Consider the following 12,101-nt stretch of genomic DNA (forward strand, 5'->3'; position numbering starts at 1 on the left):
CCTTTCTGCACTTTCTCTTTACTTATTTTATTTTGTGTTTTTGTTAGATCCATTTATCAAATCTCATACAATTTAATCTATCTCAATACCGTGGAGGTATTGACATCCCTCTTATGCGTTGGGTTGCAAGTTGTTGTGGTTTGTGTGCAGGTGTTGATTACATAGTGTTTCTTGGTACTCCTACTGGATTGATAACCTTCGTTTCATAACTGAGGGAAATACTTACTGTTGCTATGCTGCATCATCATCTCCTCTTCGTGGAATTAGCAATGCAGATACAAGAAATCACACACGAAGAGTACAACTCCGATGATGATGATGATGATACAAGTGGTGAAAGAATGGCAATGGCAACCCTGGCCATTGCCACCTCTTCCCCTTCCAAGGTGTCTCTCTTCGGTGTGGCACCCTGGCTCAGAGCAACCGGTTTACCTTGCATTGCCAGCCCAGAGATCAAGTCTTCTGGCAACACACAATATCTTGGTACAGAAAACAACCGCTTTATTGATACTAGCGGAACATAGTTCGATGTTACATCAAGTAGCAAGGCCAAGAGGCACATACGGTGCGGCTGAACAATATGTACATTATTTAGTGAACATAAAGGGGCCTCGATCACGGCAACTACCAGCGGAACGACGACGAAGTGGGACTCCATAGCATAGGGACACCGATGTGGACACGATTTAGACACGGGCAACACTTCGATCCAGTGAGACTTTCCTGAAATCTGGCATGACACGCCAAGTCAGTACATTGAATGTACTTGCAAGCTCACAACAGGTATAAACATAATGGCAAACAATATCATGATATTTCATAAAATTAAATGCAATGCAAAATCATACTACTGATGCAGTGAAAACAACTCGTGCACCAAGTCCCTCGGACTTTCTTACCGAACGGGTTACCTTGTAACCAAACGGTGATCTTACTGAAGTCACAAACGAAACCAACACTTTGGTTTCCACAATCATCATAATTTCTCATCCATCATCTCTCAAACAATGCCAAGTAATTATAATTAGTGTGCATGATTACTTATAAATGTTGATCCATGGTGTGACATACTCACGAGTTCTGTCCGTAACCGAGGACGCGGCTATCGATAGATTAAATAACACTCTGCAGAGGTAGCACACTGTACCCACACCACGGAATCCATGGCCTCACACTCCCATTTGGGTGGACCAGCGGCATTCCGGTGAAACCCTCCCATTGCCATGACACTCTCCCGGCCACTCCGATTCACTCCCCATTGGGCTAAGTCCTGGGTGGCCCCGTGCCTACCATAGACATCAACGGGCACCGTCGTGGCAAAACATAAACGGTCCCAAACGGGGACAAGGTACCGTAACAACAAACGGGCACACAAGGTTATGTCTGCTTACTGGGCCAGGGTACTGCATGCCCATAACCTTCCCTCATTGGAGGTACCGACCAGAGGCATGACAACGGACCGAATAAAGGCCTTTCCATAAAGGCAAATGTGGTTGCACTGGGAAAAACTCGATTCAGTGGCACCATGACTCGATCAACGGTATGTTCAAGTTGGATTATTGTCAGGTTTAAATTGAAACAAAAATAACAGGTGTCATGATATGCCATGAATATGCAACCATTCAACATGTACTAGGAGTAAACGGATCAACATCATCAAGTCTTCTACTAGCACTAGTCAACATTAAACCATACTTATTCTACTTCACTGGTTCTGAATGCTCATCATGTTTAGTCATGATACTAACTTACTAAAATCAACTTCTTGCTTAAGAAAATAATACCGATGCTAGTCACATCATAACCATGCCATTATCACATAATCAAAAATTACTTCTACTGACTCATACTAACTTAGATATTCTCACACTACTAGAAGCTAAGCATTACAAGCAAAACAAGTAACTAGCAAAATCAATATTCATTTAAATAATTTAAATGCATGAAATAACTCATATTCAAGTTGGAACAATCACAAATATTGAAATGACACCATGTAAATGCTGGTGTGGCTTGCCTTAGTGCAGAGGAGGTTCACACTTCTCCTGGTGATCCTCAAGACAAGCTTCTTCCTCTGAAAATATTTAAAAACAGAGAAAGAAAATATCAAGAATCACTCTAAAAATCACTAGAAATTCTAGACAACAGAGAAAAATCTACATTTTGGTGTGTTGCTAGAACTTTCCAAAATAAGCACAATGCAAAAAGAATCAATTCATTTGAACTTATGGTTTAAAAGTTATGGCTAGTCAAAGTTTCTGATCAAAATTTCAATTGAATTTAAATAAACAGAAAATCCAGGGGGGTGACGTCGAAGACGTATTTCAGCGGGGCGCCTTCACTTATACCGCTTCGGGCGCGGTCGTGAGGCTGACAGTGGCCCCCCACGGTCAGGTGTGGAGAGAGAGAGAGGGAAACAGGGAGGTGGCGGCGCTTCGCCGGAGCTCACGTCGGCGAGGAGGGGTGAGGGAGTCCTGGATTAAGGGGTCCTCGGGCGTCCGGCCTGTTGGACATGGGCCGGACTGGTAGGCTGTGAAGATACAAGACCGAAGACTTCCACCCGTGTCTAGATGGGATTCTCCTTGGCGTGGATGGCAAGCTTGGCGTTCGGACATGAAGATTCCTTTCTCTATAACCGACTTTGTACAACCCTAGTCCCCTCCGGTGTCTATATAAACCGGAGGGTTTAGTCCCTAGAGGTAATCGTAATCATACAGGCTAGACTTCTAGGGTTTAGCCATTACGATCTCGTGGTAGATCAACTCTTGTAATACTCATATTCATCAAGATCAATCAAGCAGGAAGTAGGGTATTACCTCCATAGAGAGGGCCCGAACCTGGGTAAACATCGTGTCCCCTGTCTCCTGTTACCATCGACCTTAGACGCACAGTTCGGGACCCCCTACCCGAGATCCGCCGGTTTTGACACTGACATTGGTGCTTTCATTGAGAGTTCCGCTGTGACGTCGAAGACAGGATTGATGGCTTGCCTTGTTATCAAGGACAGTATCACCTCCGGAGGAGCCCTGGCCTCAGGCCAAACCCTCCGGCTGGGCGGCTTTACCATGACCGCCCGTACGACCGTGAAGCCGACGATGACTTCTTGGGTCATCGAAAATCACCTCTGTGTTGACTCCGAATACTCCAAACGGATTGATTTGACGGATATGTCATCTTTAAACGAACTCCTAGATCGCATCGCCGCCTTGGGGGTCACTACAGACTACGATCGGATTGGGCTTAAAACCGATCAGAGAGAAATCAATCCTCCGCCGATCACCGATCAGATAGCGGTAGTAGAGGAGCAAAATAACTACTCTTCCTCTATATTGAGGACGAACTATGTTCGGATTTCCGAGCTCGAAGAGCCAGGTACCTGTCCACGAAACGACGTGCCCTGCCCTCGGAACCTAGAATCGGATGATGGGCCTGAAAAATCAGTTGATATCCCGGAGCCCGAACCATTAAGCCCAGAGATTTCTCAAACTCCGGATCCCAAATTGGGTCACGGTTCAGATTTAAAGCCACCCACCCACCCAGATATACGCGATCTCATGTACATACGACAGCAGTCTCATGAAACAGTCCATCACTTTTGGGCCAGATTCCTCCTTGTCAAAGACAAGATTAAAGATTGCCGCGACAAAGACGCAATCTCAGCATTCTGCAATAATTGCACGGACGTAGGAATCCTCAACGCCATCAACCGCCGTGGCGTATTATACTTCGCTGACTTGGCAACCATCGTACAGAAGTACTACGCACTGGAAAGCGCCTGGAAAACTCAGGCAGCTCTCTGGGAACCACCGGTTTCCACTCAACCCTTCGTCCAAGCAAAAAGGATGCACCCTCGCGGGGCACCCGAACCAGTAGTAAAGAAATCTAAGCACATTACGGGGCGCGGAACCGTTCTGGAGGGATGGCTCGATAGGCCATCCAAAATACACACAACATCGTATACCATACCAACCCACAGCCTTAGAGCATGTTGGATACTCCGGCAAGTGGCCAAGAGCGGCGAGGATATCCTCACCAAAAATACCCCAGAGCAACACCCCCCGGAAGACGATGACCTCAGTGTATTGACGGTCTTTGAGACTTTTGCTTCAAACAATCGGCACAAAAGGGCCCTCCGCGACCTCGCCGAAGTCTGCCAAGTCACGGCAACAAACCCTTGGAACGACACGGCCATAACTTTCATTGGCAGTGACGAACCAAAATTCTGGACAGTCCGGGCACCTGCCGCCTTGGTCCTCAATCCAATTGTGGACGGTTTTCGGCTCACCAAAGTGCTCATGGACGGCGGCAGCGGACTAAACCTCATCTATGAGGATACACTCAACAAAATGGAAATAGACAGGAGCCGCATCGAGCAAAGCATCATGACCTTCCGAGGAATCATTCCCAGTCGGGAGGCGCGATGTGCGGGAAAAATCACACTTGACGTGGTATTCGGCACGCCGGAGAATTATCGGTCCGAAGAGATAACCTTCCAAGTAGCCCCTTTCAACAGCGGATATCACGCCCTATTGGGGCGAGATGCATTTACACGCTTCCAAGCTATACCTCATTACGGGTACATGAAGCTCAAGATGCCTGGGCCCAATGGTATCATCACTCTTGCCAGTGATCTGGACATAGCACTTCGCGCCGAAAACAAAACCGCATCCCTGGCCCTCGAGGCACTGTCTGAAGCCCTCACGGCCGAAGAGCTAATTGCACTGCGCTCCACTGTGGATAGGGATGACGTAATCCTGGACAAGCGACCCAAATCCACCTCCTTTAAACCAGCAGATGAAATAGTAAAATTTCAAGTCCACCCGACGGACCCCAAGAAGACAACATCCATCGGGGCACAGCTCGACCCAACGGTTGACGCCGCGCTACAAGAGCTCCTGCGCGAGAACTGGGACATATTCGCCTGGCACCCTTCTGATATGCCAGGAATCCCACGCAGGTTGGCCGAACACAGCCTCAACATACTGAAGGGATATAAACCGGTCAAGCAAACACTGCGGCGCTTTTCCAAACCCAAACGACAAGCCATGCGGGATGAGCTAGCCAAGTTAATCGAGGCCGGATTCATCAGAGAAATAAAACATCCGGACTAGCTAGCAAACCTGGTGATGGTGCCAAAGAAGGATAAATCCTGGCGCCTATGCATCGATTTCAAGGACCTCAACAAGGCCTGCCCTAAGGATCCCTTCCCCCTCCCTCGCGTCAATCAGATTATTGATGCTACCGTAGGACACGACTCACTATGTTTCCTCGACGCATACTCCGGATACCATCAAATCAAAATGAAGGAGTCCAACCAAGCCGCAACGGCATTCATTACGCCATGCGGGCCATTTTGCTTCAACACTATGCCCTTCGGGCTCAAAAACGCCAGGGCCACCTACCAACGCATGATTCAAACATGCCTGGAGAAACAGATCGGCAAGACAGTTGAAGCATATGTGGATGACATCGTCATCAAAACTAGACACGTCGAGTCATTGATAGACGATCTGCGTCTCACATTCGACAACCTCCGTACATATGACATCAAGCTCAATCCGGAAAAGTGTGATTTTGGCGTTCCTGCTGGAAAACTGCTGGGCTTCATTGTTTCCAATAGAGGAAATGAAGCAAACCCAGCCAAAATCCGAGCTTTGTCACAATTGGCTACGCCAACAGACCTGAAATAGGTCCAAAAACTAGCCGGATGTGTGGCAGCTTTAAGCCACTTTATCTCCAGACTAGGAGAAAAAGCACTGCCACTCTATCACCTTCTCCGACGCACCGACCACTTTGAGTGGACGGATGCGGCAATGGCCGGACTGGAAGAAATAAAGGTTCTTTTAGCGAGCAACCCAATCCTGGCTGCACCGAACGTCGGCGAACCCATGCTATTATACATATCAGCAACGCACCAAGTGGTGAGCACGGTGCTCGTCGTCGAGCGAGAGGAGGACGGACACAAATTCCCGCTTCAGAAGCCGGTATACTACGTATCCACTGTCCTCACACCATGCAAATCCCGATACCCTCATTACCAAGCATACGCGGTCTTCATGGCATCCCGGAAGCTGCGACACTACTTCCAAGAGTGCTCGATCACGGTGGCTTCCGAAGTACCACTGAATGACATAATAAACAACCGCGATGCCACAGGCCTAATTACCAAGTGGGCCATTGAGCTCCTTCCATTCGACAACCTGAGAAGACATCTCTGTTCGTGCTTTCATGAACAACACTGATATTGCTGAGATTTTTCAACTACCATTATCACCGCAAGCTCATGATGAACTTTTGCAACTTAAAGATGACATAGGGGACTTGCAGCTCGATGATGATCATGATTCTTGGACTTACTCTTGGGGTGCCGCGATTTTCAAGAAAAAAGACTACTATGAGTTTTATTTCAAAGATATTCTTATGTCTAATGCGTTCAAATGGCTATGGAAATCCAAATGTATCCCAAAACACAAAGTCTTTGGGTGGCTACTCCTAGTGGACAGGTTGAACACCCGCAATATGCTCAAGAGAAGACACTACAACATTGGCTCCACCTTCGATTGTCTCCTGTGTGGCACACATACTGAGGAAACTGTGGAACACCTATTCTCTCACTGCAGCTTTAGTAAGGAATGTTGGCAGGCTCTCGGCATACACTGGGCACCCTCTGGGGGCAGACTGGACCTCCTGCAATCTGCCAGAGCTGCATGGTCGCGTCCCATGTTCATGGAGATCTTCTTGACTGCTGCTTGGAGCTTGTGGAAGGAGCGCAACAATAACCACTTCAGAAAAATCACCCCCATCACCCAAACTGGTGATGCCCCCCTCCCTTTGTAAATATGTAACTTACTATTCATTAATTTAATTTGCAGTAGGAGCCTCTCCTACTGTTTTGGGTCAAAAAAAATGCTCAAGAGATTCAAGCTAGATGATGTCAAGCCGGTCAAGTTTCCCATGCCCACCAAATGCAAGCTTGACAATGATCCCAATGGTAAAGCGGTGGATCAAAAGGTATATCGCTCCATGATTGGTTCCTTTCTTTACCTTTGTGCATCTAGACCGGATATAATGTTGAGTGTGGGAATTTGTGCACGGTTTCAAGCTGCACCTAAGGAAAGCCACTATTGCGGTCAAGGGAATCTTTTGATATTTGGCTCATACCCCAAACTTTGGCTTATGGTGCCCTGAAGGAGCAAGCTTTGATCTCATTGGTTATTCAGACTCGGACTGGGCGGGAGATTGTGTGGAGAGGAAGTCAACTTCCTTAGGGTGCCAATTCCTTGGTCGCTCTTTCATGAGTTGGTCTTCGAAGAAGCAAAATTGTGTGTCTCTCTCCTCCACCGAGGCCGAGTATGTAGCCGCCGCAAGTTGTTGTGCACAATTGCAATGGATGAGGCAAACTTTAAAGGATTACAGTGTCAGTTGTGCCAAAGTGCCTCTTCTATGTGACAATGATAGTGCTATCAAGATATCATACAATCCGGTGCAACAGAACAAGACCAAGCACATTGAGATTTGCCATCACTTATCCGGTATCACATCAAGCATGGAGATATTGAGATCATCTACATCAACACTCAAAAGCAACCAGCGGATATTTTCACTAAGCCTCTAGATGAAGCAAGATTTCGCGAGTTAAGGCATGAGCTAATATCATCGATTCGAGCAATGTGGCTTGAATCTAGGCACACCCCACCGCATTCATCATATTATCTTGTTATAGATGTAGGCCTGGACATAGGGGGAGTGTTGTTCTCTCAATGAATTCTCCCTCACCCAATTATGCATAAATCGACCAAGTCGTTCACATTAGCCATTTTTTATGGTACTTGTGCTTCAAAGATGAGCTTTGGTCATGGGCTCAAGGTTAAAAAAATTGCGGTGCCATACCAATTTACTCACGCATAGGTGGCTTCGGCCACCGCCCTCTCTTTGAGAGGTTACTACTCGAGTTGGCTCTAATTTTTTATCTAGTCTTTTGGACTTTGTGTGTTTTTTAGTCGCTTCAAATTTGCTTCTCTTTTTCTCTTGATTTAGAACTTGGAGTGTCTCTTCCTTATTGTTGTTGTTTCTTGTCTCAAACCAAGCCATTCCCTTTTCTTTCTCCTTTGTTTTGCATAAGCCACCACTTCCTTCCTTGTTCCTGCTTGTTGTTGCCTGCGCGGTACTACCGCGGAGTCCGGGCGGTACTACCGCCTTGCTCCCCGGTACTACTGCCTGAGTGGTCCTACGAGGCCTTCTGTCGTGGATTTGTACATGGGCGGTACTACCGCTCCTCCGAGCAGTACTACCGCTCAGTGACTAGGCGCGGGGGTTATGAGTCAGGCAGGGGGAGTTTCCACTCCCCCATACCCATTCGTCTCTCTCCTCCTCTCCCTTTCCTCTCACAGGCGTCGAGCAAGCACCAGAGGGCCTCCGCTGGGCCACCGGTTCCTAGCCGTCTTCCATGATTCCGACAGGTGGGATCGATCCCAATCTTCTCCTCTTGCCATGGATGTTGGTATTGCTCTCGTTCCTCTCTCCTATGATTCTATTTCTTAAATCTAGGCCTACGGCACTACACATTGCATTCGTAGATTTTTGGTAAAATCGAGGCATGGGTAGGACTTGAGAGACTGCTAGAGTAGGTGGATTGAAGGTTTACCCACAAAAATTTGAATTTGGCACCTCCGGTAGTACTGTTGGGGAACGTAGCAATAATTCAAAATTTTCTACGCATCACCAAGATCAATCTATGGAGTAATCTAGCAACGAAGGGAAGGGGAGTGCATCTACATACCCATGTAGATCGCGAGCGGAAGCGTTCAAGAGAACGGGGTTGATGGAGTCGTACTCATCGTGATCCAAATCACCGATGATCCTAGTGCCGAACGGACGACACCTCCGCGTTCAACACACGTACGGAGCAGCGACGTCTCCTCCTTCTTGATCCAGCAAGGGGGGAGGAGAGGTTGATGGAGATCCAGCAGCACGACGGCGTGGTGGTGGAAGTAGCGGGATCCCGGCAGGGCTTCGCCAAGCGCAAGCGGGGAGAAAGAGGTGTCACGGGAGGGAGAGGGAGGCGCCAGGGCTTAGATATTGCTGCCCTCCCTCCCCCCACTATATATAGGGCCAAGGGAGAGGGGGGGCGCAATCTTGGCCCTTCCTCCAAGGAAGGGTGCGGCCAGGGAGGAGTCCATCCTCCCCAAGGCACCTTGGAGGTGCCTTCCCCCTTTAGGACTCTCCCTTTCCCTTATCTCTTGGCGCATGGGCCTCTTGGGGCTGGTGCCCTTGGTGGACCCCCGGACCCCTTTCGGCACTCCCGGTACAATACCGATAAAGTGCGAAACTTTTCCGGTGACCAAAATAAGACTTCCCATAAATAAATCTTTACCTCCGGACCATTCCGGAACTCCTCGTGACGTCCGGGATCTCATCCGGGACTCCGAACAACTTTCGGGTTACCGCATACTAATATCTCTATAACCCTAGCGTCACCGAACCTTAAGTGTGTAGACCCTACGGGTTCGGGAACCATGCAGACATGACTGAGACGTTCTCCGGCCAATAACCAACAGCGGGATCTGGATACCCATGTTGGCTCCCACATGTTCCACGATGATCTCATCGGATGAACCACGATGTCGGGGATTCAATCAATCCCGTATACAATTCCCTTTGTCAATCGGTATGTTACTTGCCCGAGATTCGATCGTCGGTATCCCGATACCTTGTTCAATCTCGTTACTGGCAAGTCTCTTTACTCGTTCCGTAACACATCATCCCGTGATCAACTCCTTGGTCACATTGTGCACATTATGATGATGTCCTACCGAGTGGGCCCAGAGATACCTCTCCATTTACATGGAGTGACAAATCCCAGTCTTGATTCGTGCCAACCCAACAGACACTTTCGGAGATACCTGTAGTGCACCTTTATAGCCACCCAGTTACGTTGTGACGTTTGGTACACCCAAAGCATTCCTACGGTATCCGGGAGTTGCACAATCTCATGGTCTAAGGAAATAATACTTGACATTAGAAAAGCTCTTAGCAAACGAACTACACGATCTTGTGCTAGGCTTAGGATTGGGTCTTGCCCATCACATCATTCTCCTAATGATGTGATCCCGTTATCAATGACATCCAATGTCCATGGTCAGGAAACCGTAACCATCTATTGATCAACGAACTAGTCAACTAGAGGCTTACTAGGTACATGGTGTTGTCTATGTATCCACACATGTATCTGAGTTTCCTATCAATACAATTTTAGCATGGATAATAAACGATTATCATGAACAAGGAAATATAATAATAACCAATTTATTATTGCCTCTAGGGCATATTTCCAACAGTCTCCCACTTGCACTAGAGTCAATAATCTAGTTCACATCACCATGTGATTAACACTCACAGGTCACATCACCATGTGACCAACATCCAAAGAGTTTACTAGAGTCAACAATCTAGTTCACATCACTATGTGATTAACATTCAATGAGTTCTGGTATGATCATGTTATGCTTGTGAGAGAGGTTATTAGTCAACGGGTCTGAACCTTTCAGATCCGTGTGTGCTTTACGAATATCTATGTCATCTTGTGGATGCTACCACGCGCTACTTGGAGCCATTTCAAATAACTGCTCTACTATACGAATCCGGTTTACTACTCAGAGTCATCCGGATTAGTGTCAAAGTTCGCATCGACGTAACCCTTTACGACGAACTCCTTTTCACCTCCATAATCGAGAAAATTCCTTAGTCCACTAGAGGAGCGGTACTACCGCTTATGGGCGGTACTTCCGCTGTGAGGTGCGGTACTACCGCCTTGAGCTGCCAATTTAAAGTTTTCACTGTTCAACCTTCACTCTTGTGTATCTCTTTCTTTGGCTTCTGCAATTTGTTTCCACCTGCTTTCCTTCGTGCTTTCTTTTGTGGGTTCCAGGTGGTAGTAGCTCCGGGCATCAGGCTCGTTGCAAGAATCCCGCATGTACCGGTGGCTCCAAGCGTTACTGCTCTGCTGATGTGCCAGAGAGTGGCTCCAGTGTGCAACCAAGACAGAGAGTCAAAGTGATTGCTTCAAAGGGCAAGGGGACCAAGGGTGCTCATCAGATGTCTGCCCAGGAGATCTATGTGGCGCGTAAGTGCAATCTATATTGGGTGCCTCGGGATCCATCGCTTGTCAGTCATCTGTTTTGGAACAAGATGCAACAGTCTATCTATCATGATGTGTTGAAGGGGAAGAAGAATCTGTATGTGAAAGTCAAGTCCGTTGATCTCACTAACATGGAAAAGGACTTGTAGAGGTGCGAGGAGCTGGATATCAAGAGGATCATCTCATTCAACAAGGACTTTGATGCGGAGCTTGTGGCTCAGTTCTTCGCCACAATGCACTTTGGGCATGATGAGGACAGGACTCTTACTTGGATGACCAATGGTCGGCGTCTATCAGCTACATGGAAGAACTTCATGGAGAGACTATCTTATGATGATCAGGGGGCCCTGATATGTCCATTTTGCATCATGTTTTCCTACTGTTATTTATGATGTTTTTATCCATAATAATGCTTTTTGGAGTAATTCTAATGCCTTTTCTCTCATAATATGCAAGGTATACACAAACAGGGAGAATTTCGGCACCTGGAAATCTGGACCTGGAAAAGCTATGTCAGGCTACCTATTCTGGACAACTCCAAACAAGCTGAAACTTCACGGAGAATTTTTATGGAATATATGAAGAATATTGGAGCAAATAAGTACCAGAGGGGGGACACCAGGTGGGTGATAACCCACAAGTATAGGGGATCGCAACCGTTTTCGAGGGTAGAGTATTCAAACCAAATTTATAGATTCGACACAAGGGGAGCCAAAGAATATTTGAAGGCATTAGCAGCTGAGTTGTCAATTCAACCACACCTGGAGATTAATTATCTGCAGCAAAGTGATCAGTAGCAAAGTAGTTTGATAGTTTTGATAGTAGTGACAGCAGCAATAGTAATAGTAACAGTGATAGCAATAATTTTGTAGCAAGTGTAACAGTGATGATAGCAGTAGTAACTTAGCAGAAACAATATAAGATAAATTCGTAGGCATTGGATCGGGACTTGTTGGATGATCTT

Source organism: Triticum aestivum, chromosome 5D (assembly GCF_018294505.1).
Source record: "Triticum aestivum cultivar Chinese Spring chromosome 5D, IWGSC CS RefSeq v2.1, whole genome shotgun sequence".
NCBI lineage: Eukaryota > Viridiplantae > Streptophyta > Magnoliopsida > Poales > Poaceae > Triticum > Triticum aestivum.